The 20,209-nt window shown below is 44.7% G+C and overlaps 1 long non-coding RNA gene across 1 annotated transcript; it reads right to left on the bottom strand.

Annotated features, from left to right (window-relative positions):
• Positions 1 to 1,548: 1,548 nt before the first annotated feature.
• LOC124008309 lies at positions 1,549 to 19,795 on the bottom strand. The gene is made up of 2 exons (XR_006834081.1): positions 19,668 to 19,795; positions 1,549 to 1,750 (listed from the first exon to the last, which is right to left on the bottom strand). It is a non-coding gene; the product is annotated as an uncharacterized LOC124008309 (long non-coding RNA).
• Positions 19,796 to 20,209: the final 414 nt, after the last annotated feature.

The raw sequence follows: 20,209 nt of genomic DNA on the forward strand, positions 1-20,209 counted from the left end.
GCGCATGAAAACCCTACAGCCAAAATGGGTTGCCTTCGGGTTTCGCCTGCCATATCAGTTCTGTTATACTCACAGACATTATTTTAACAGTTTTAGAAACAGTGTTTTCTATCCGAATATATCCAAATCAATTATATGCATATCCTAGCTTCTGGGCCTGAGTAACAGGCAGTTTACTTTGGGCACGCTTTTCATCCGGACATCAAAATACTGCCCCCTAGCCCAAAGAAGTTAACTTACAATACATGTATGCTATCTCAGTTTACATTGGCGTGTTATGTTCAGTAATGTTTTGCCTCCAAAACATCCAGTGATTTTGCAGAGAGCCACATCAATTTACAGGAATACTCATCATAAATGTTGATGAAAGATACAAGTGTTATACATAGAATTAAAGATATACTTCTCCTTAATGCAACTGCTGTGTCAGATTTCAAAAAAGCTTTATGGCAAAAGCACACCCTAATCTGAATACAGCGCTCAGCCACCATACAGATACCCGCCGTGTTGTGGAGTCAACAAAAGTCAGAAATAGCGTTATAAATATTCACATATCTTTGATGATCTTCATCGGAATGCACTCCCAGGAATCCCAGTTCCACAATAATTGTTTGTTTTGTTTCCCACTTCCTGGTTGGATTTTCTCAGGTTTTCGCCTGCCATGTGAGTTGTTATACTCACAGACATCATTCAAACAGTTTTAGAAACGTCAGTGTTTTCTATACAAATCTACTAATTATATGCATATCTTAGCTTCTGGGCCTGAGTAGCAGGCAGTTTACTTTAGGCACACTTTTCAACCGGACGTGAAAATAGCGAAGTTAACCTCCTCCGATAATCCGTGAAGGAACGTGTCGAAATAGGGCTTCTGGGTTCCAGGCACTCTCAGCTGCCAACATGCGAAAAGCTACTGCTTAGTCTGCCAAACTACGGGAGGCGACGTAGTTGTAGCAGCTTACAAGCAGCCTCTCGCCCGGACAATGGAGAATCAAACACTTTTTACACCTCCGCCACAAACTCCTCCAGACTTTGGCAAACGGTGGACTGCTCCCACACTGCCGTAGCCCAGGCGAGTGCCCTCCCGGACATTAGCATTATGAGGTACTTCGAGCGGTCCGAGGGGAACAAAGATGATTGCAGCTCGAAGATGAGGGAGCACTGAGAGAGAAAAGCAGGCAGGTTCCAGAATCTCCAGCATAGCGTTCCCGAGGAGTTAAGAGAGGTTCTCGGGACACCTGGGTAGGCTGTGAAGAAGCACCGCTGGTGGCGGTGTTTCTGATAGTCTGGGGGATTACTGTTGTGGCTTGCTTCGTTGTTAGGAATCTGCAGAATTGCTTCAGCAATGTATTGAATGCATCGTCATGGCATTCTGCAAGGGTATGGAGTCAATCCATAAGGCCTTGCAATAATTCCTTGTGTCTTCCAATGGTGGCTCCTTGGGAGGAGACTGTGTTGCGGAGCTGGTCCGAGTCTCCTGGGCCAGTCTAGGCCAGTTCGTACTGTCAAGGCTAAGGCTAATACCCAGATGCAGACACAGGAGGCAGATAGTACGAGTCTCAGAGTTTATTATAGTACAAGGAGCAGGCAAAAAGTATGTCAAGGCAGGCAAAGAGTCGTAATCCAAATCAGGGTCAGGCAGGTACAGGACGGCAGGCAGGACCAGGGTCAGGACAGGCAGAAAGGTTATACTTGGAAAAATAAAAACTAGAGCACAGGAACACGCTGGTAGGACTTCACGGGACAAGATGAACTGGCAACAGACAAACACAAAACACAGGTGTAAGTATACAGGATATAATGGAGAGAAATGGGAGACACCTGGAGGGGGGTGGAGACACGCACAAGACAGGTGAAACAGATCAGGGTGTGACAATTAATGATATTTCTATCTACAGAGTTCCACAATATTTGCCTTCTGAACTTGCACCTAGTAGGTCTTTTCCATATTTCTCATCAGATATCTACAAATGTACATGTTTACATCATAAGAAATGTCTGTGCATCTTGGGTATTTCTGACTCAGTATGTTGGATCACTCCTAATATACCTTGTGTTTTATTTCTGACCGACAACTGTATATCACGACTCGGTCAAAAGTACAGTGAGTATTAAACATCTCTGCATGCTACAAAGAGACCAATATAATTATGTTTCTAATTTATTGAGAGGATTAAACTTCATAGTTTCCCTGATAAATACTCTTTATAGTTTATTTAGATTATGAGAAGATGATTGTTTCTTAATCACTTGTGAGATGAAAATCACGCAAATCCACACCTGGCACCAGAATAAAGTGTTATATTGAATTTTCTTTATATAATCACACTATGCCACAATAAACAAAGTCCAAATGCAGAGACTCCGAGAACATTGAGATGCTTTTGAAATCTGTAGCCTCTCTCTACTGTGCTGTATCAGTACAATGGACAGAGCCCTACAACAAGGCTGTTTCGGTAATGAACATAGGGAAATTTGAATGCAGCCGTACACACAGCTGTCTTACCAGAATAATGCAAACTAAATGCTGAAAGTAGCAGCTAAGTTATTCACGCATGCAACAAAGAAATACTGAAAAGCAGTTTGGCTTAGAACACCACCAACTGCGAATACGAATGAGTGAATGCAAACAGAACAAAACAAAGTTACCAAGTAGTAGTGCTAGTAAACTAAATATCAGATCGATAAAGGCATGACAATCTTTATATAGGCTAGTTACATTAACAGTAAACAACGCAGTAAACAAAAGGCTAATGGAAATCCAAACAACCAAAACATAGCCTACTACAGTGAGATGCAGCCACGCACAGCTGTCTTGCTAAATAAGCCTTTTCAGACCCCCTTCAAACATGGAGAATCATGGGTTCAGCAACACGTTGTGATATGGGCACAATACACTTCTGTGATTCAAATTCGACCCACATAATCAATTCATTAATATCAATCAATGCCAACCTACCAAATACATGTTTCCAATGCATACAGTTAAATTTACAGCAATGAATACCAATAGGCTACCAAGATAACCATAATATAATGCATCCATTTCTATGATGAAATACCTCTATGTAGCATCATTTAGGTTCTTGCATTGGAATTATATAGAATTCTGCTTATATCATGCTATACCACAATAAACAAAAGTGAAATGCTTTTGACCAAGAAGTGCCAGGTTCAATGGCACGAAATCACCTCTGCACTCTATCAGCACCATGGACAGCGCCTACACACTAAAGCAAGATTTTGATCAAATCCAACCAGCTAGATTGTTTCAATCTTACCTTTTCAAACAAGTGCAGCCTCTTTGATGTTCTGTGGAACTTTCTGAATCTATCATTCCATTCTCCCGAAATCTTCTTGTAAGATTCCCCTCAAATGCCAGTTGGATTAGTTGAGCTTGCCTTGGGTGTAGCATGCTTTTTAAAAATGTATTTATTTGTATACATACCTTTATCTCCTCATTAGCTCCCTTTATCTCCTCATTATCTCCTCAATTTTGTGGTATTCAATTGGTAGTTAGTCTTGTCCCATCACTGCAACTCCCGTACCGATTCGGAAGAGGCAAATGTCGAGCCGTGCGTCCCCCGAAACACGACCCAGCCAAGCCGCACTGCTTCTTGACACAATGCCCACTTAACCTGGGAGCCAGCCGCACCAATGTGTCGGAGGAAACACCATACACCTGGCAACCGTGTCAGTGTGCATGAGCCCAGCCCGCTACAGTAGTCACAAGAGTGCGATGGGTGCCTTAGACCACTGCGCCACTCAGGAGGCCTCATAGCATGCTTTTTCTGTCCTGACTGAATACTTTTGTCAAAGTGGAAAAGTAGTTCTCCCAAAAGTCAGTCCATGTTTCAGTGCAGTAAGCACGGTCGGTATAATGGAGAGAGGACCCAAGAATCATTGCAAGATATGAAGTGGGGTCCATTTGTTCTTATTGGAGCCAGAGTGGGCAATTTCAGTCTGCAAAAACTGGCAAGGGACACTAACCTCAGCTTCCACCAAATCTGTTTAGTTTAGATCCAGTGGTTTCACCTTTTTCCACATATAGATAGTCATGGCTCTCTCGGTCAAAGGCACACAGGGCCTTGCCTCCACTAGTTGACTGTTGTGTTCGCTGAATCATTATGGCATTTCCCCAATGACAGTATCCAACAGTCTTTTACACTCAGTTTCTTCTCCTCTGTCCTGCTGGCCTACTGTTCTGTCCACCACGTATTGCTGGAGTTTTGTACTTACATACCATTGTTTTCTTGGGGCTGGTGCGTCAAATCCTTAGGTACTATCAATAGCATTCTTCCAGTTAGAATACCCAGCTTGGGTGAAGGCCTTGTCTGCGTTAGCATTGGACCCAACACAGAACTTTCGGCATGAGAAACAAAATCTCGCATCTTGCAGTAACCGAGTATTCAAAATCCAGCCATTCTCTTCCTATGAACCAGTCGCTACTAAATGAAAGTTTTTGGACATGAAACTTGCGGCTGGTGTAGGATTCTAGGCTAACCTGGGCTGGCTCCTCTATTCCAAGATCATCAGAAATAGTCAGAGGTGGAGGCGGCTGTGGAGCCATTATCCTGGCTGCACTTGTGGAAGGGTGGGTAGGCTCTGCACATGGAGCTAGCTGGAGCTCGGCAGGATCATCACTGCTGGGCTTGTCAGTGGCATCGGTGGTTTGTTGCTGCTGCTGCTCCCCTCCTCCTTCTCCTTTGTTTGTGTATTTTGACAAAGTCCATTTCTGATATCCATCGTGGCAGATTAGCTGGTTCGAGCTGGCTAAATAGGCTAAGGTTAATAATACTAACGCTTTTTTTACAGGAAACCCAAAGAAGTCATACCTAACCACCCAATGGCTTTCCATATCCCCCCTACACGCGCCCTGTCCATTGAGCTGACACAGCGCATGGGAGATACAGATTCTTTTTCTGCACCAACTCGTCACTCAATCATTTAAACTGTTTTTCTGTTTTTTTGTACAGGGACATAAAACTAAAACTGAGGGGGCAAAAGTTTGAACTGAGGGGGCTGAGCCCCCGTTAGCCCCGTTGTGAGATCAGGCCTCCTCCGTCTCTCTTTCTCTCTCTCATTAACATTAAATGGTAGCAAAGAGATGAGTCTTCAGTAAAGACTTAAAGGTTGAGACCGAGTTTGCGTCTCTCACATGGTTGGAGCGAGTGGTCGCATCTGCACGTCGCTCCAACGGGTAGTATAACTTTTTCATTATATTTCATTATATCACAACGGTTTGATTTGTCTTATCCTAGCAATTTCTTCTCAGCTAGCTACATAGCCGTCTTTGTATCAAAGATAATTGCGTAATTATCGTATTTCGCCGTCCTAACGGTAGTCTTCACTAGCCAGCTAGCTAACGTCCACTGATTAGCTGCACTGGGAAAACTATTACACTCAACTGAACGACTTGATTAGTTTAGTGTTAGCTAGCTACATAGCTGTCTTTGCTGTCTTCGTATCATCGTATCCAAGATAATTGTGTTGTTTAGGTTTAGAGTGTGTAGTCTTAGAGTGATTATCTTAATTTACCGAGGTTAGCTAGCCAGCTATTTGTCGTCCTTAACGTAGGTGACTCTGCTAGCTAGCCAACAGCTAGCCAACGTCTTCTGTATAGAACTCAACTACCCGGTCGCATTCACAGGTTGTATCACATTTTCACTTCATTTCATTACAGTACAACGGTTTGATTTGTTTGATCGTAGCTAGCTACTTAGCTAGCTACATAGCCGTCTTTGTATCAAAGATAATTGTGTAGTCTAGAGCGATTTTCTAGGTTCGCTAGCCATCTATTGTCGTTCTTTTAACGCAACGTAACGTAAACAACACTGCTAGCTAGCCTGCTAGCCCCGAATAGCAACACTGCAGAAACTATTACACTCAACGGAACGACTTGATTAGTGTAGTGTCAACAACGCACCCACTGCCAGCTGGCCTACTTCAGCAGTACTGTATCATTTTAATCATTTTAGTCAATAAGATTCTTGCTACGTAGCTTAACTTTCTGAACATTCGAGACGTGTAGTCCACTTGTCATTCCAATCTCCTTTGCATTAGCGTAGCCTCTTCTGTAGCCTGTCAACTATGTGTCTGTTTATCCCTGTTCTCTCCTCTCTGCACAGACCATACAAACGCCTCACCGCGTGGCCGCGGCCACCCTACTCTGGTGGTCCCAGCGCACGACCCACGTGGAGTTCCAGGTCTCCGGTAGCCTCTGGAACTGCCAATCTGCGGTCAACAAGGCAGAGTTCATCTCAGCCTATGCCTCCCTCCAGTCCCTCGACTTCTTGGCACTGACGGAAACATGGATCACCACAGACAACACTGCTACTCCTACTGCTCTCTCTTCGTCCACCCACGTGTTCTCGCACACCCCGAGAGCGTCTGGTCAGCGGGGTGGTGGCAATTAATGGGATCCTCATCTCTCCCAAGTGGTCATTTCTCTTTCTCCCCTTACCCATCTGTCTATCGCCTCCTTTGAATTCCATGCTGTCACAGTTACTAGCCCTTTCAAGCTTAACATCCTTATCATTTATCGCCCTCCAGGTTCCCTCGGAGAGTTCATCAATGAGCTTGATGCCTTGATAAGCTCCTTTCCTGAGGACGGCTCACCTCTCACAGTTCTGGGCGACTTTAACCTCCCCACGTCTACCTTTGACTCTTTCCTCTCTGCCTCCTTCTTTCCACTCCTCTCCTCTTTTGACCTCACCCTCTCACCTTCCCCCTACTCACAAGGCAGGCAATACGCTCGACCTCATCTTTACTAGATGCTGTTCTTCCACTAACCTCATTGCAACTCCCTCCAAGTCTCCGACCACTGCCTTGTATCCTTTTCCCTCTCGCTCTCATCCAACACCTCCCACACTGCCCCTACTCGGATGGTATCGCGCCGTCCCAACCTTCGCTCTCTCTCCCCCGCTACTCTCTCCTCTTCCATCCTATCATCTCTTCCCTCCGCTCAAACCTTCTCCCACCTATCTCCTGATTCTGCCTCCTCAACCCTCCTCTCCTCCCTCTCTGCATCCCTTGACTCTCTATGTCCCCTATCCTCCAGGCCGGCTCGGTCCTCCCCTCCCGCTCCGTGGCTCGATGACTCATTGCGAGCTCACAGAACAGGGCTCCGGGCAGCCGAGCGGAAATGGAGGAAAACTCGCCTCCCTGCGGACCTGGCATCCTTTCACTCCCTCCTCTCTACATTTTCCTCCTCTGTCTCTGCTGCTAAAGCCACTTTCTACCACGCTAAATTCCAAGCATCTGCCTCTAACCCTAGGAATTTGCCACCTTCTCCTCCCTCCTGAATCCTCCGCCCCCTCCCCCCTCCTCCCTCTCTGCAGATGACTTCGTCAACCATTTTGAAAAGAAGGTCGACGACATCCGATCCTCGTTTGCTAAGTCAAACGACACCGCTGGTTCTGCTCACACTGCCCTACCCTGTGCTCTGACCTCTTTCTCCCTCTCTCTCCAGATGAAATCTCGCGTCTTGTGACGGCCGGCCGCCCAACAACCTGCCCGCTTGACCCTATCCCCTCCTCTCTTCTCCAGACCATTTCCGGAGACCTTCTCCTTACCTCACCTCGCTCATCAACTCATCCCTGACCGTTGGCTACGTCTCTTCCGTCTTCAAGAGAGCGAGAGTTGCACCCCTTCTGAAAAAACCTACACTCGATCCCTCCGATGTCAACAATTACAGACCAGTATCCCTTCTTTCTTTTCTCTCCAAAACTCTTGAACGTGCCGTCCTTGGCCAGCTCTCCCGCTATCTCTCTCTGAATGACCTTCTTGATCCAAATCAGTCAGGTTTCAAGACTAGTCATTCAACTGAGACTGCTCTCCTCTGTATCACGGAGGCGCTCCGCACTGCTAAAGCTAACTCTCTCTCCTCTGCTCTCATCCTTCTAGATCTATCGGCTGCCTTCGATACTGTGAACCATCAGATCCTCCTCTCCACCCTCTCCGAGTTGGGCATCTCCGGCGCGGCCCACGCTTGGATTGCGTCCTACCTGACAGGTCGCTCCTACCAGGTGGCGTGGCGAGAATCTGTCTCCTCACCACGCGCTCTCACCACTGGTGTCCCCCAGGGCTCTGTTCTTGGCCCTCTCCTATTCTCGCTATACACCAAGTCACTTGGCTCTGTCATAACCTCACATGGTCTCTCTTATCATTGCTATGCAGACGACACACAATTAATCTTCTCCTTTCCCCTTCTGATGACCAGGTGGCGAATCGCATCTCTGCATGTCTGGCAGACATATCAGTGTGGATGACGGATCACCACCTCAAGCTGAACCTCGGCAAGACGGAGCTGCTCTTCCTCCCGGGGAAGGACTGCCTGTTCCATGATCTCGCCATCACGGTTGACAACTCCATTGTGTCCTCCTCCCAGAGCGCCAAGAACCTTGGCGTGATCCTGGACAACACCCTGTCGTTCTCAACTAACATCAAGGCGGTGGCCCGTTCCTGTAGGTTCATGCTCTACAACATCCGCAGAGTACGACCCTGCCTCACACAGGAAGCGGCGCAGGTCCTAATCCAGGCACTTGTCATCTCCCGTCTGGATTACTGCAACTCGCTGTTGGCTGGGCTCCCTGCCTGTGCCATTAAACCCCTTCAACTCATCCAGAACGCCGCAGCCCGTCTGGTGTTCAACCTTCCCAAGTTCTCTCACGTCACCCCGCTCCTCCGTTCTCTCCACTGGCTTCCAGTTGAAGCTCGCATCCGCTACAAGACCATGGTGCTTGCCTACGGAGCTGTGAGGGGAACGGCACCTCAGTACCTCCAGGCTCTGATCAGGCCCTACACCCAAACAAGGGCACTGCGTTCATCCACCTCTGGCCTGCTCGCCTCCCTACCACTGAGGAAGTACAGCTCCCGCTCAGCCCAGTCAAAACTGTTCGCTGCCCTGGCCCCCCAATGGTGGAACAAACTCCCTCACGACGCCAGGACAGCGGAGTCAATCACCACCTTCCGGAGACACCTGAAACCCCACCTCTTTAAGGAATACCTAGGATATGTTAAGTAATCCCTCTCACCCCACCCCCCCTAAGTTTTAGATGCACTATTGTTAAGTGACGATTCCACTGGATGTCATAAGGTGAATGCACCAATTTGTAAGTCGCTCTGGATAAGAGCGTCTGCTAAATGACTTAAATGTAATGTAAATGTAATACAAAATAAAGAAACAAGTAACTATAAAATTGTAACACTCAATAGTAGAAATATAATAAATATAATAGGCTAAACATGGAAAAGGAAACTATAATTAACTTATTACTAACTGTCATTCTCACCATTACATCAGTACTACAACTACCATCATCATTACTACTACCACCACCATCATTAAACATCTATCATTACCATCACCCCTACTACCCATACCACTACTATTTGGAATAATAATCACAACAATAATAATAATAATAATAACAATAATAGTAATAACAATAATACCACTATTAATAATAATAATAATAATAGTAATAATAATACTAATAATAAGTAAGTCGCTCTGGATAAGAGCGTCTGCTAAATGACTTAAATGTAATGTAAATGTAAGTAAGTTACTATTTACTATGCAGATGTTATTATTCAGTGTCCCTCAGGCTATGGCAGGCAGATACATATTTGGCAGCAAGAGGAGCAATTGCTCCTTCGTCCATGAGTATTTTTTGTTTTTCCTCTGGGTTTAATAAGTTACAATTTTGAATATATTTTGTAATTTCTGTGAATAATGAATCTCTTGGTGAGGAATATTTATCACAGTAAAGGAAAAAGTGCATCTCTGTTTCTACCTCCCCTGTCGTGCAGTGACCACATACATGCTCCTCTTGGGGTAGCCATGTCTTTTTATGTCTGCCGGTTTCTATTGCCAATTGGTGGTCACTCAGCCTGTACTTGGTAAGGACCAATCCCTGCTTTGTATCTCTGACAGAGAAGAGATAATCAGCCAATTCATATTCTCTGTTCAGAGCCAGACAGCAATTTAGTTGGCTTTGGGATTTTGTTTAGTTTTTCCAATGTTGTAATTATGAGTCCTTCGATTGGTTCATGATTTTGTTTATTTGAATTCTTTGTTTTGGAGCAATGCTTCATTTTATTAAGTCAGACATCTTAACATTACGCCCACTTTGGAGAATTTTTTAGAATAGTCCTTTGTGCTAAATAGAATCAAAATGTTTTTTTTTAAAGTCAATAAAGCAAGCAAAGATTTTGCTCTCCTTTTTTTGTTGGACATATTTATTAAATAGTGTGTGTGTCACGACTTCCACCGAAGGTGGCTCCTCTCCCTGTTCGGGCGGTGCTCGGCGGTTGTCGTCACCGGCCTACTAGTTGCCACATCCCCCTTCTTTTAAAACAAAAGAAAAATGTTTGCATATTCTAAGGGTTTCTTTTGAAAACATGCTCTGTAGTTTGAACTCAAGGTAAGTAACCATTTATATTGCATACTACACCAACTGAATCAACATAGTATGCTGGATTATTGTTTCAGAGTCTGTTACTTTTCTAACAAGGGATTCTCAGCAACTGGGCTTTCACTGTAGAAATAACATCTTAACATTTCAAACAAATAGAATACCAAAGCATTTCAAGTGAACTTTCAATAACACGTTTATAGTCTGGAACTCTTTTAGGGCAGCGATCCACCTACACCCTTTGACATTTCACAGGTCTTGGAGAGCTCTGGGTTTGACCTCTCTTCCTGACCTCGCGTGATATGATGCTGAGCATGCTTCTGTGTCACTCAACAGTTCTTGTGGTGTTGCAGGTAAGTATGGTGTATGATGTGCTGTGTGTGTTTTTAGTCCATCACGCTCTCTTTCAGAGGAACAGTTCATCTCATCAGTGTGTTGTTCTTTTGTGTTCAGTAGGTGACGACGATTGCGGCGGTACACCGCTCCTTCTGCGGTGGGGACGTGATATGAACGTTCAGTGTGAGCTGGCTGGTTGACGACTGCTGGCTTCCAGAGGCCATGCTCCTGGATTCTAACTGACTCTCTGTCGATCAGTGTCAGCTGGCTGGATGATGACTGCTGGCTTCCAGAGGCCAGGCTCCTGGATTCTAACTGACTCTCTGTCGATCAGTGTCAGCTGGCTGGATGACGACTGCTGGCTTCCAGAGGCCATGCTCCTGGATTCTAACTGACTCTCTGTCGATCAGTGTCAGCTGGCTGGATGACGACTGCTGGCTTCCAGAGGCCATGCTCCTGGATTCTAACTGACTCTCTGTCGATCAGTGTCAGCTGGCTGGATGACGACTGCTGGCTTCCAGAGGCCATGCTCCTGGATTCTAACTGACTCTCCGTCGATCAGTGTCAGCTGGCTGGATGACGACTGCTGGCTTCCAGAGGCCATGCTCCTGGATTCTAACTGACTCTCCGTCGATCAGTGTCAGCTGGCTGGATGACGACTGCTGGCTTCCAGAGGCCATGCTCCTGGATTCTAACTGACTCTCTGTCGATCAGTGTCAGCTGGCTGGATGACGACTGCTGGCTTCCAGAGGCCATGCTCCTGGATTCTAACTGACTCTCTGTCGATCAGTGTCAGCTGGCTGGATGATGACTGCTGGCTTCCAGAGGCCAGGCTCCTGGATTCTAACTGACTCTCTGTCGATCAGTGTCAGCTGGCAGGATGACGACTGCTGGCTTCCAGAGGCCATGCTCCTGGATTCTAACTGACTCTCTGTCGATCAGTGTCAGCTGGCTGGATGACGACTGCTGGCTTCCAGAGGCCAGGCTCCTGGATTCTAACTGACTCTCCGTCGATCAGTGGTGGCAGTCGTCTCGCTGACCTGTTGTAGTATCGCTTTTGTTGTTGTTGTCTCTGTGCACGTTTTCCATGCATTTCCTTGTAGCTGACAACCTCAGGTTGCAGCTGCTGGTTGGTGCTGAGAATGATTGAGTGAAGTCTGCGGCTCATCAACAGCTGGGCTGGTGATTTGAAGTTGTCAACTGGAGTGTTGCAGTATTCAAGGAGACTGAGGTAGGGGTCTCTCTTTTCTGCTTTTGCTTTGTCCATGAGGGATGTATCAATCTGCACAGATTTTTCAGCAAGGCCATTACTTTGAGGGTAATGTGGGCTTGTGGTGACATGTGTGAACTCCCATGCTTTTGTGGAGAATTCAAACTCATTTGATTTGTAACAGGGCCCATTGTCAAATATTAAAGTCTCTACAATGCCATGCCTGGCAAAGGCTGCTTTCATCTTGTGTATCACAGCTGCAGATGTGGTGCTGTGAAGCTTGTCGAGTTCGAAGTATCTGATGTAGTAGTCCACTGTTACAATGTAGACCTCGTTGTTCCAGGTGAACAGATTGGTTGCCTCGACCTGCCAGGGTCGGTCTGGGATACAGTGAGGTAACATTGGCTCTTTGGTGTTCGAGGGGCGTCGTTCAAGACATATGGCGCATTTACCAACAATGTCCTCTACATCCCGTGCTCTCTGTTTGCACTTTTCCATGCCTATGTGTCCAGCATGGATGTTTGTCAAAATCTCTTCTCTGAGACTTGTAGGAATAATGATTTTCTCTGCTTTGAACATTATTCCGTTGATCTGTGATAGTTCATCACGATGGTTCCAGGGCTCTCCTCTCTTCAGGCCATCCATCCTGTATGACTTTCCTCAGCTGTGCGAGTTGTGAGTCCTTTTCTGTTTCTGCTTGGATCTCTTTCAGTTTTGTGTCACTAACTGGTAAGTTGCTGTACACCGTGTGCACTTGCATGTTCATGCCGTCACTGAGGCTGCTGTCCTTATAGGTAAGAAACTTCCTGGAGAGTGTGTCTGCGACAGGGATGTCTTTGCCTGGACAGTGAGTGATTGTGAAGCTGTATTTTTGTAGTTGAAGGATCATTCTCTGTAGCCTTGGCGGGGCTGCAGCTAGTGGTTTCCTCATAATTGACTCAAGGGGCTTGTGGTCGGATTCCACAATGACTTGTCGTCCATATATGTACTGATGGAAACGTTTACATCCGAACAGAATGGCGTGGAGCTCCTTTTCTATTTGAACGTAGTTGATTTCACAGTCTGTGAGAGATTCGGAAGCGTAGCCGATGGGCTTTCCTTCTTGCAGTAGCACTGCACCTAGTCCATATTTTGACGCGTCCACTTGGAGTCTGAGCTCTTTGTCGGGGTCGTAGTAGGCAAAGATTGGTCCTGGTTCTCTTGTGATCAAGTCTTTCACATTCTGGAAAGCAATGTCATGTTGCTTGTCCCAGAGAAACTCACTGGACTGCTTTAGCAGTTGACGCAGGAGAGGCTGGGTGTGAACTTGGCTAAGTAGTTGACCATGCCAAGCACTGTTACCAGCTCTGCACGGTTCTTTCTTTTATGGTTGAGATCTAGCGCCGACTGTGCTCTTCTCGGGGTTGAGCCGGACTTCACTCTCGCGGGACCTTTGCAGCATTGTGCGGAGGTTTCGGTCGTGCTCCTCTTTGGTTCGACCATAGACAAGGATGTCGTCCACAATTGCCACAACTCCGTCGAGGCCTTCGTACACTTCGTCGATCTTTCTCCGAAACTCGTCTTGGGCTGAGATAATCCCAAAAGGCAGGCAACGGGACCTGGAGCATCCAAACGGTGTGTTGAATGTTGTGACCTTAGATGACTCTTCTGTGAGCTTGATAGCCCAGTAGCCTGATCTAGCGTCCATGACACTGAAGTAGTGTGCTCCCGCTAGCTTGTGTGCGATGCCGGGGGCGTTTGATAGCCTTGTCCAAGTCTCTTGGGTCGAGACATACTCGGAGCTTGCCTGTGCGTGGTTTCTCCACCAGCACTAACGCATTTACCCAGTCAGTCAGTTCTGTAACCTTGGTGGCTATGTCAGATTGCTCCATGCTCTCCAACTCTTTCTTCAGACAGGCACAGAGAACAAGGGGAATCTTTCTCGGTGGGTAGACCACAGGAGTTGCGTCTGGGTCAAGGTGAATGGTACATTCTCCTGGGAATAATCCTATTCCTGTAAAAACATCAGCACACTCCTCCAGTACATTGTCTGTCTCTAGTAGTATGTTGCGTAGTATGTTTTCAGTACCTTTGATTCAGCCTCTGTAAGTGTCCATGTGTTGTAAATTTCTCTCCCTTTTTCACCGATCCAGAGGAGCAAGTAGCAGCATTTTCCCTCTTCTCCTCTGTCCTTCAGAGGACCCGTGAAAATGAGCTTCACATGCGGTTTGTACTTACGCCATGCATCAGGTAAGTTTGTAGACTCCCAATCCATTCGAGGTGAAGGAACTCCAAAATCCATATTTTAAGACCTTTTACTCTGACACCATGTCTTGTTTTGTACACTTTGTGCAAAATAATAAAATGCAGTACTACAGGATATTTCTTAACGTAGCTCTTTATTAGCTATAACTGGAATGTTCACGTATCGCCAACCAGGATCAAACTGACCATGACCTAACCATTTGGGTGGTCTTAACCAATCATAGCACAGTATGATATGGCGGTAAAATGCATCCAATTACAATTCAGTATGTTTACACATATGAATATTACAGCCACCGATCCATTTTTCCTTTTTGTTTGTGTCTGTCTGTATTGTTTATACCCGTGTCTTATTAGTTGTTTTAGGTGGGTATATTTACCTCCGCTGCCTGTCTTTGTGCGGTAGTGTTTTCTGTGGTTACAATATCTGCACCACAGGGTTTCTTTTCTCAAGGCAGTTGTGCCATTTTGGTATTGAGTTTAGGAGTAGAGGTTTCTCCTCCGTGTGTAGGGCTTTATTTCCCTGTGTGAGTGGCAACCTCGTTTGGGTGTGTTTTCAGTCTCGTGAAGTAGTTGAGTTGGGACTGCTCATTAAACTATTTCGCCACTGGGATTTCCTTGCTCTCCGGCTCCTGATTCCTGCACCTCCCTCCGTTAGGAGGCTCGTAACAGTGTGTAAGGTGTATATACAGTTGAAGTCGGACGTTTGCATATACCTCAGCCAAATACATTTAAACCCAGTTTTTCACAATTCCTGACATTTAATCCTAGTAAAAAGTCCCTGTCTTAGGATCACCACTTTATTTTAAGAATGTGAAATGTCCAAATAATAAGAGAGAATGATTTATTTCAGCTTTTATTTATTTCATAACATTCCCAGTGGGTCAGAAGTTTATATACACTCAATTAGTATTTGGTAGCATTACCTTTAAATTGTTTAACTTGGTCAAATGTTTCGGGTAGCCTTCCACAAGTTTCCCACAATAAGTTGGGGGAATTTTGGCCCATTCCTCCTGACAGAGCTGGTGTAACTGAGTCAGGTTTGTAGGCCTCCTTGCTCGCACACACTTTTCAGTTCTGCCCACACATTTTCTATAGGATTGAGGTCAGGACTTTGTGATGGCCACTCCAATACCTTGACTTTGTTGTCCTTAAACCATAAATTTGGAAGTATGCTTGGGGTCATTGTCCATTTGGAAGACCCATTTGCGACCAAGCTTTAACTTCCTGACTGATGTCTTGAGATGTTGCTTCAATATATCCACATCTTCCTTTTTCATGATGCCATCTATTTTGTGAGTGCACCAGTCCCTCCTGCAGCAAGGTACCCCCACAACATGACGCTGCCATCCCCGTGCTTCGCGGTTGGGATGGTGTTCTTCGGCTTGCAAGCCTCTCCCTTTTCCTCCAAACATAACGATGCATAACGATGGTCATTATGGCCAAACAGTTCTATTTTTGTTTCATCTGACCAGAAGACATTTCTCCAAAACATACGATCTTTGTCCCCATGTGCAGTTGCAAACCCTAGTCTTGCTTTTTTTGTGGTGGTTTTGGAGCAGTAGCTTCTTCCTTGCTGAGTGGCCTTTCAGGTTGTCGATATAGGACTCATTTTACTGTGGATATAGATACTTCTGTACCTGTTTCCTCCAGCATCTTCACAAGGTTCTTTGCTGTTGTTCTGGGATTTATATGCACTTTCTTGCACCAAAGTACGTACATCTCTAGGAGACAGAATGCTTCTCCTTTCTGAGCGTTATGACGGCTGTGTGGTCTCATGGTGTTTATATTTGCGTACCATTGTTTCGGTCTGTAAATAATTGTTGGAAAAATGACTTGTGTCATGCACACAGTAGATGTCCTAACTGACTTGCCAAACCTATAGTTTGTTTATGTAAACTTCCAACTTCAACTGTATATGGTCAGTAGTGTGATGTTTGGGGAGAAAGCCAATTTGACATTTACTTAATACAGTTTTTTCTTGAAGAAAGGTTTGAATTCTTGAATTCAAAATGCTACTGAAAACCTTTCCCAAGTTACTGTTTACGTAAATTCCGCTGTAATTATTGGAGTCTGATTTGTCTCCACTTTTGTGGATAGAGAGATGTTCTCCTAGTTCCAGACATCAGGAAAGCAGACAGAAGTAAGTACCATGTTGAAAAAATTCAAGTTAAGCATTTCATTTCTGATGTTATCTAGACCACAAGCCTTCTTTGGTTTAATAGATCTTAGCTTTTCATTTAGATCTTGTTGGGTTATTGGTCAATTGAGTTTTCAACTTCATCAAGTGTCTTATTGGTATAATTACATTTCAGTGTATGTTTATACTGTTTCAGAATTTCAAACTATTCATAGCGTAGCTCTAGGTTGTTTTGCTGCTTATGTTTTTCAGTTGACATTTGTCTTTGGTGTTTTCTAATTGTTTTAAATCCATTATCAAAAAGTTTTCAGAAACATTTTGTTTTTTGTTTCTGATGTTGCATCGGTTTTCTCAAATTTACTTTTGATGCTGCTTTTTCAAATATGCAATTGATGTTTTGAGTAGCCAAATGGACACCTTCTTTATTGTTTTGCTATTGTGAATTATTGAAGACCTGTATAGAGTTCATTATTTCATTTGAGTTCAATTTTTCAATGAATTTCTCTGCACTGTTTGGAGCCCATCTGTATGATTGATTCATGTTGTAGAGTTTATTGGGCTGTTATTTAAATGAGTATTAGAGGTTAATTTCTTCAGAAACATGTTGATCTGACTGTGATTTGATAATGGTGTCTGTGGTCTGACAGTGAATGCACTAATGGAGGGGTCAATGTCCTTGATGGCATAATAGACTACACTTGTCTTAAGAGCTGAGCAGTAAGTAAACTGACCTGTACCTTTGTTAAGTTTTAGCCAAATGTGGTTAGTATATTTTTTCATTTCATTCAGTGCTAAATCCTGCTTATGCCAAATGATGATTCCCCCATGAGTCTCGGCCCTGTTTAACATCTTTATATTTGATTGATGATAGCAAACTTTCTCTATAGCCTGAGGGACACTGAGTATCAATGTCTCCACAACACCATGTTTCCAGTTGGAATATATTGTCCTGTCCCCTGATGTTTAAAATCAATTCTGGTTTTGTTGTTTTAGAACCAAAGTGTGAACTGTATAGACCAAGAGCGGATAGTTTTGTAATTAATACTCAGGGAGAAAAAGGTGTAGATTCACACGTAGAGCGTGGGAGATATTGTCAAACACAGGCAGGCAATGGTCAAACACAGGCAGGCAATGGTCAAACACAGGCAGGCAATGGTCAAACACAGGCAGGCAATGGTCAAACACAGGCAGGCAATGGTCAAACACAGGCAGTCAAAAACAAACAATACATCACAACCATAAAAACAGAAAGAACTGAACTAAATAGGGAGCTGATGAGACCAGGTGAGGAATGAACACAGGTGAAATCAATAAACAAAGAAACAGGGCTACATTCAAGAACACAAAGAAACAGGGCTACGTTCAAGAACACAAATAAACAGGGCTACGTTCCAGAACACAAAGAAACAGGGCTACGTTCCAGAACACAAAGAAACAGGGCTACGTTCCAGAACACAAAGAAACAGGGCTACGTTCCAGAACACAAAGAAACAGGGCTACATTCAAGAACACAAGGTTGACTAAGAAAATAAAAGCAGGACCTTACAAGTCTATAATAAATGATATTCACTGGTTTGAGTAAAATACATATATATATACACACACACACACACACACACACACACACACACACACACACACACACACACACACACACACACACACACACACACACACACACACACACACACACACACACACACACACACGTCATTACATATATAAATTGTTATAATAATACCAGTGCCAATAAAATAAAGAATAGTTGTAAACAAATCAATAAGAATGGAATAAGATTGCACAAAAAATAAGTACAATGCTATCTGCACCCCCTTGTATGTATCTCTCTCACACACACACACACGCACGCACGCACGCACGCACGCACGCACGCACGCACGCACGCACGCACGCACGCACGCACGCACGCACGCACGCACGGTTCCTATACACATCTAAACTACTGTATTTAAACTAGAGCAGGACAGGAGCAGGTGATGCCCGTACCCTCTGACAAATGACCCCCATGTTTGTTTCTCTTTTCTTTGCTCTGCTTGGCCTGTTTTTGCCATTCCCTGCACTACATAAAACACCTGCTGGAGACCCTGTTTGTTCATAAACTTTCTGAAATGAATAAAATACGATATATAGTTTGGCTTGTTTAATCTTGCACACCGTCACAGTGAAAAGCTGAATTGCAGTAGACTGACAATTAAATGAAAAAGGGGATAGATGGAAAAGTGGAAAATAGTTAGATGGAAAAGACGGAGAGTGATGGGGTCGAGTCAGCTTCAGATGATAGGAAAAGTAGTCGAGGCTAGTCCGAAAGACATATGTCTTGATCTATTAACATCCTATCATTAGTGACTCCAACTCGAACAAATGCCAACACACGTTGTTTTTGTTAATTGCAAGAACCTCTAATAGTTTTGCATTGGTGGCTAAATGCTAATTGCAATGTATGAGCCATTCAAACAGAGTCACTATGCACAAAGAACATAAGTGAAGCCTTTTTTTCCGGTGACCAAAATAGACCATAGATTAAAAATGCCTCTTTTTAGAGACGAGCTGCTCTCCCCATGCACTTCATCCGTTCGCTGCCCTTTGGCATTGAGTATTGGCACCACAGTGTGCTTGGATGAGCCTGCTGGAAGGGGTATAGAGAGCAAACGACAGTGGGGCAGCACCATAGCACAGTGTGCCCGCGGAGCTCAGAGAGGGACCCCAAATGTGCCCTTTCCCTGAGGCCCTTAAGCCCTGCCAATCGATTCGAGTGGCCTTCCACTGGCAGTGGGCACACAGGGGTACTCGGAAGTGCTTACCCCATCAACAAACAAACACACCAAATTTACGCATAGCACATACAAGGCTCACTCTCTGCAGCAGCTTTTCACCATCCACCAACACATGTATATGCACAGACATACAGATTCACAACTAATGTCCCAATGAGTACTACAGAAGGACAGTACATGAGTCTGAGGTTCAAATAGTATTTGTTTATTTCAATACTTCAGCTCCACTTGATTGAGCTTGTCTGACACAATAAAACCAATGAAATATCCCCAAAAGTTAAAACACCACCCCTCTGGCACAATAAAAGTACTATTTGAACCCAGGTCTGCCAAGTAGAATGAATTGTATGCTTTATTTTGTCTAGGGCTGAACATGCTTTGCATTTCATAGATATATGTATATTGTTAGTCTCATAGCATATGGTTTGTTTCCCCTACATCACAGTTAGAGTTCCACCACAAGCTATTAGAGAGAGAGAGAAAGAAAGAGAGAATGGTCTGTTACTGTGGGAGACCGACACACTCACCAGGAGGTCCATTTGCATGGGCTGTAATTTGATTCTTGGTTGCCAAGACCACGAGGCGTGCCGAGAGGTGCGAGCGGCGCTAACGACAGCCGTGTCTGCAAGCCTCCAAAGTATCCTCCAGAGTTCTGCTAAATGCCAAAAGGCCACATTAGCATTTTAAAAAGCGACATAAAAAAAACATGACTTTCCCCTCACTGAGTAGCCACTGATAAAGGATAATTTATCTGGAACAGTGTTTCATACAAAACAATAAAGCACAAAATAAAAAATGACACGGTCGTAACAAGGGGGAGAGATTAACTTTATGGAAATGAGCGCCATTGTTGCAGAGAAGCCTTTTTTTTTACACAAGTGAATTGAAATGATAAAATCAAGCTAACAAATATACCAAAAATATTACTTTTCACTTAATTTAAGCAGAAATCCGCAGGTCGTGGGCGACCCCATGCGCCCCGCTTCATGTGTAATGGAAGGCCTTGGGCTGGCCTTCTGGGATAGGTGTGTCTTGGCATTAATCCCGCCCACTCGAATGACCCTGCTGC

Source organism: Oncorhynchus gorbuscha, linkage group LG21 (genome assembly GCF_021184085.1).
Source record: "Oncorhynchus gorbuscha isolate QuinsamMale2020 ecotype Even-year linkage group LG21, OgorEven_v1.0, whole genome shotgun sequence".
NCBI lineage: Eukaryota > Metazoa > Chordata > Actinopteri > Salmoniformes > Salmonidae > Oncorhynchus > Oncorhynchus gorbuscha.